The sequence below is a fragment of the Psammomys obesus genome, unplaced genomic scaffold, assembly GCF_907164565.1.
Source record: "Psammomys obesus unplaced genomic scaffold, mPsaObe1.curated_primary_1811, whole genome shotgun sequence".
Taxonomy (NCBI): Eukaryota; Metazoa; Chordata; class Mammalia; order Rodentia; family Muridae; genus Psammomys; species Psammomys obesus.
In genome coordinates, this window is record NW_026596040.1 from 31,359,327 (window position 1) to 31,365,898 (window position 6,572).

Here is a 6,572-nt window from a genome sequence, read left to right on the forward strand (position 1 = left end):
GTCCTGAGGTTTTCTCTCAAGCTAATAGGGGGACCCCTGCTTCCAAAACTTACATTTTGTGATGTACTGCTGTAAAATTTTTGAGGTTACTTCTTTTATGTGGATCTCTTCCTCTTATCAGCTTCTAGTTGAAACTTGTGTTTTTCACTGTAATTCTTTTTGTTAGCAGAATTTAACAATTACATGGAAAGATGCTTGTTAAATATTGTGAAACTAATAAAGCAGATTTAAAAGGCAAAAATAAAAATGGGGAACAGAGCTAACCAGAGAATTCTCGATAGAGGAATATCAAATGGCAGAGAAACACTTAAAGAAATGCTCAATCTCATTAGCTATCAGGGAAATGCAAATCAAAATGACCCTGAGATTTCACTTTACACCCATCAGAATGGCCAAGATGAAAAACTCAAGTGACAACACATGCTGGAGAGGTTGTGGAGAAAGGAGAACCCTCCTCCATTGCTGGTGGGAATGTAAACTTGTACAACCACTCTGGAAATCAATCTGGCGCTTTCTCAGACAACTAGGAATAGCGCTTCCTCAAAATCCAGCCATATCACTCCTAGGCATATATCCAAAAGAGGCTCAAGTACACAATAAGGAAATTTGCTAAACCATGTTGGTAGCAACTTTATTTGTAATAGCCAGAAGCTGGAAACAACCCCCTCAACTGAAGAATGGATACAGAAATTGTGGTACATCTACACAATGGAGTATTACTCAGCAATGAAAAACAAGGAAATCATGAAATTTGCAGGTAAATGGTGGGAACTGGAAAGGACCATCCTGAGTAAGTTGTCCCAGAAACAGAAAGAGACACATGGTATATACTCACTCATATAGACATATAATATAGGATAAACCTACTAAAATCTGTACATCTAAAGAAACTAATCAAGAGGGAGTACTCTGACTAAAATGCTCAATCCCCATCATGAAAGGCAAAGAGGATGGACATCAGAAGAAGAAGAAAACAGGAAACAAGTTAGGAACCTGCCACAGAGGGCCCCTGAAGGGATCTGCCCTGCAGACTATCAAAGCAGATGCTGAGACTTAAAGTTTTTAATGAGAGGACTTTGAGTTCCCAGATGATGTCAGGATACAGTTTCATTGCTCCTGATCCTGGTATGTGTAACAGTTACTTATGGAATATTCAAACAGCACACCATTTTCTCACCCTGTTCTTTTACTATGTAGTCAATGTTGCCCCCAAAGACCTTGGTTGCCATCACTATACTTGGTTACCCAGATTTCACTCAAGAATATACACAACAGCTACCTCCACACTTCTGTTATGCCAGTGCTACAATGTTTTTGAATTCTATCTGCCTATCTTGCCATTATTATTTTTCTGTTTATCATGACATAGAAGAGCTACTTGACTGGCTCGGCAGGGAACCTCTACCTAGGAACTCCTCTGATGTTTAGGTTTATGTTACCAGCAATGATGCCACAGTTCTATTGCCTCTGTGCACTGGGGCCACTGCTACGACTGCCAAGAAGGCACTGACACCTTACATGACTCCCTGAACCCAGCATACAAGAGTCGAGAGCAGCAGATTGGCTCTGTAGCTACCTGAAAGATCCTTCTGTGATTTTGCTTCCAGGACTGGCTGTTTTGCCTGTTTATTGTTAAAACACAACTTTTCTAATTTTCATGTTTAGGTTGAAGCCCTCGGTTGCTTACAATATTCTTTGGCCAGTGCACTGGAGTACCAGAGTTATAGACTTCCTTTGGTAGATCTTTTGTATATTGGGATCTCTTAGTTTTTTCTAAAAGTATAGATGAAACATGAGACCCCAAAATCAAGTAATGTACCTGGTTGACCAAAAGCCTAGCAATCAGTCACACTCTTTCTCTTATTTTCCTCTGTCTCTCTTGAAAATACTTGTACAACCACTTTGGAAATCAATCTGGCGCTTTCTCAGACAATTAGGAATAGTGCTTCCTCAAGATCCAGTTATACCACTCCTAGGCATATATCCAAAAGATGCTCAACTATACTACAAGGATATTTGCTCAATCATGTTCGTAGCAGCTTTATTCGCAATAGCCAGAACATGGAAACAACCCAAATGTCCATCAATGAAGGAATGGATACAGAAATTGTGGTACATTTACACAATGGAATACTACTCAGCAATTAAAAACAAGGAAATCATAAAATTTACGGGCAAATGGTGGGATCTAGAAAAGATAATCCTGAGTGAGGTATCCCAGGAGCAGAAAGACACACATGGTATATACTCACTTATATAGACCTATAAGATAGGATAAACACACTACCTAAAGAAGATAAACAAGAAAGAGGACCCTGAGTAAGATGATCAATCCTCACTTAGAAAGACAAATGGGATAGGCAGGGCAAGTAGGAGAAAACAAGTAACAGGACAGAAGCCTACTGCAGAGGGCCTCTGAAAGACTCTACCTAGCAGTGTATGAAAGCAGATGTGGAGACTCATAACCAAACCTTCGGCAGAGTGCAGGGAATCATATGAAAGAAGGAGGAGTTAGTATGACCTAGAGAGGACAGGAGCGCCACAAGGACCAAATATATTAGGGCACAGGGGCTGTCTATGAGACTATTTCTCCAACCGAGGACCATATAAAGCTATAACCTAGAACCCCTGTTCAGATGTAGCCCTTGGTAGTGCAATAACCAAATGGGTTACCCTAGTAAGGGGAACAGGAACTATTTCTGACATGAACTCAACAACTGGTTCCTTTAGCGCAACCCCCTTCTCTCCCCCCCACCCCCCCGAGAGAGGACTAGTCTTGCTAGGCCACAGAGGAGGACATGGCAGCTAGTCCTGAAGATACCTGATAAGCTAGGGTCAGATGGAAGGGGAGGAGGACCTCCCCTAGCAGTGGACTTGGAAAGGGACAGGAAGGAGATGAGGGAGGGGGCTATGGCTGGGATACAAAGTAAATAACCTGTGATTAATATAAAAAATAAAAATTAATTAAAAAAAGAAAATATAAAATGAAACTAAAATTAGGTGAGACTTTTTTTGGTCCAGCTTTTATTTTGAAGTAATTTAAATTTCATTTATGTCTGCTATATTTATACTGTTTTCTCTGTCTCCAGACTTCCCAAGTCCCTCTTTCCACTCCTTATCAAATTTATTGCCTGTTTTTATTTGATTATTTATTAATGTTATATATATATGTGATGAATATATATACATATATAAATATACATACATAAACATATATATACAAATATATATATATTATATATGTTCTGAGGCCAATTTGATTTGCTTGTGTGTATTTGCCTTTAGGGCTAATTACTTGGTATTTAATAGCCAATTTTGGGGTTCATCCCCTGAGAAGACTGATTTGGAAGCAGGGAATGAAGACAGTAAAATCCAGCGGTCTGGGATATCTGCTGTTGAGATTGTGTTGGCCGTATACAACGGGGAAGCTGTGCCCAGGAACTCTCAGCTATTCTGCATGAGAAATTGTGCATTAGCACTTGCACAATGGAAAGTTTTGTCTTGTTAGGCAGAACTATAATCTTGCTTTCTTTCATTTGGAAATGCAACATGACAATAGGAGATGTGAGTGTTGACAAGGGGTAGTCTTGGGATGGTTTACTGTAACTTCATGGTCAATTTGCCTGGATCCATAGTCAACTAAAAGGTAAACTGCTAGGCCCTGTGTCAGGGATTTTCCTTGATAAGCTTGTCTCCAAGTTGTCAGACCCAGCCTTAAGGTGAACAGCACCTTCCGGGGGCAGCCCAGATAAACAAAGTTCCAAGTTAAACAGCTTCACTGCTGCTTGCTTGCCTTCACTCTTGCTGGCAGGTTCACTGAGTGTTGTTACTGCTGTAGCATTTTTTTTTTCCTGATATGAGAATCAGTCTCCTTTAGGTTTTCAACAATAATTGAAAATAAGTAGTTCTCCAGGAATCTTCCAGGCCTTGTTTGCTACCTCGGTCTTTTGGCATTGTGGAACAACTAGAGAGTTCCTGGTGGGGTGTGGGTTGGTAACTGGCAAGTCTAAATGTTCTTTTAAAATACATTCCTTTGTTTGTTTCTGTTCCTGTAGAGGACACTGCCTAATACAGATGCTAAACAGATGCAAATCAATTGATGGGTGATAACTTTGAGATAAATTCAGGCATATTTCAGTGCCCAATGACTTAAAGTTCAAGCTACTCAAGAGATGTGAGTTAAAGGTTCAGATATATTCTACTGGGTATGGGGTTGTCAGTGGGAGATGGTTAATCCAATAATTCTGGGTCAGAGATCACTGAAACATCTCTAATGCAATTCTCTTCTACAGTTAGAGGTGCCAAATTTAATTTGAGAAGATGTGGGATGGTTTTGTAATACAGGAATTTGGAGACATTGAACTGAGAATTTCTGATAAGGTTTTCTCTAGCAAAACTGTGAGATAACAGACCCTGAAAGACACACATGGTATATACTCACTTACAAGTGGCTTTTAGTCATATAGTACAGGATAGGCATACTACAATGCACGGACCCCAAGAAGATAAGTCCGATGGGCATCTTAGGCTTCATGTTGGCCCACTAGTTAGGGGAGTGGGGGATGTCTCTGACAGGGACTACGTTGCCTGCCTTTTGATCACTTCCCCTTGATGGGACTTCCCTACAAGGTCACAGGGGAGGAAGATAAACTCAGTCCTCATGTGAATAGATGAGCTGGGGTGTCTGGGTAGGGGGCTCCCCTATGCTGAGGAATAGGAGAGAGGAGATGTGGGAGGGAGGGAGGGTGGGACTGGGAGGAGAGGAGGGAGGGGCCTATGACCAAGATATAAATTGAATTAGTTAATTAAAAATGAAAATATAAATAAATGAATCAATAGATGAAAAAAGTGCTTACACTTGACAATTCAAGTCAGTGCTTATGCATTACAAAGTTATTCTGCTTATGCTGAAGTTGGGGTTATTAAAATGTGAAAATGGGTTGTTCCTCTATTAAATACATAAGGGATTGATAATATTTCCTATAAAAGAACTTATTTAAATACAGATCATAGTATAAAGGCAGTGGTAGGTGAAAAAGTAATCAAAGATGTATTTGAGGGGTCAATGGTTTTCTGGATGAAGGATGCCCGTTAGTTCCTAGATCACCGGGAACTATGGGTAATCTTAGGGGTACAGGAACTGGCTTCTAACATGGCTCCTGAGATCACATCTCCAAACACATACTACTTAGTAATGCTTCTAGAACTTAACCTAAGCAGCAGGTGATGGTAGCAGTCATGGTTGTGGTTATAGTGGGTTCAGGCCCACAGGGTGATAATAGGGGTGAAGACTTTATTTAACACCTGATTTTCAACACTGGAATGCTGAAGACATAAGTGGGGTGCTTTACATAGATTTGGACCACCAATGAATTAGGGTTTTAAGATAATCTGGAAGAGAGCATGGACTATGAAGGAATTGAACTGTGTGAACCTGGCATGGAGTTTTGTGAGAAATTTAACATCTCATTCAAAGTGTGAATAGAGGGCCAGAACACATAAGACCAGAATGTTCTGAACTATCTTGAGTACTTGGTAAAGAGGGCTGTAGGAAATATTTTCAAGTGTGAAAAGTGATAGAGGTATATACTTGGAAGTTATTCTCCATTAAGGTGCTTAAAAAGGGAATGATAGTAAGACCTTAAAGACACAGCTCAAACAAAACCAGAGTAGAATATTCTTGAGGAGCAGAGTATGCCTCATTTCTGGGTTTGGTTTATGTTTTTTGTAATGGTGGAAAATTCCTCATGGATTCTTGTCTACCTCAATGGAGGAGATTAATTCATAGGGTTCAAAAGGGAATGTTTATGGAAGACACCCCCTGTTTCCATGTGGCTGAAATACCCATGGATTTTGGAGGCATTTATAGCAAAATGAAGATCATCTTCAGAGACCCCAAGCCAGAGAATCATTCTTAATCACCAGTAGCAAGAGAAACTGACAATGTTTAGACTACCCATAATGGAACAGCCACACATGCATTTTGTGGAATCATGGAATTTATGGGCCCTGAAATCTTGATGAGAAGTTGTTGTGATCACACTGGGAATTGGTGGGGTTTGGGGAGATCATTGTGTGGCATGATGACCAGGGGAACAGAGAGCAAACAACTGACAAAGCCCTCAAAAGCAAACTTAATTTACTTCCCTACCGCACATCAGAAGCCAAAGATCTGCTTAAAAGCAGCATAAAAGAAAAACACTGCTTCTTTTCTTGGAGCTGTCTCCCAGACCAGGATAGTTCAGGCTCATACATTTTTCAGGCACATTGATCAGGAAGAACCTCTAGCTCAGAGGGCAGAGCCACCTTGTAAATATCTACTTTAATTCAAAGAGGATGTAACTCCCTTTCATTCAAAAAAAATAATTTATTTATTTTTATACTAATCATTTTATTTTTATACTAATTATTTATTTTTATACTAATTATTTTTATACTTTGTATCCCAGCCATAGCCCCCTCCCTCATTCCCTCCCAACCCCACCCTTCCTCACTCATCTTCTCCCTGCCCCTTTCCAAGTCCACTAATAGAGGAGGACCTCCTCCCCTTCTATCTGACCCTAGCTTAATCA

At 40.1% G+C, this 6,572-nt stretch overlaps 1 pseudogene; it reads left to right on the forward strand.

The window, feature by feature from the left end:
• Nucleotides 1-5,747: 5,747 nt before the first annotated feature.
• On the forward strand, nucleotides 5,748-6,326 carry LOC129688115 (ribosomal protein S6 kinase beta-1-like; annotated as a pseudogene).
• The last annotated feature ends 246 nt before the right edge of the window (nucleotides 6,327-6,572 follow it).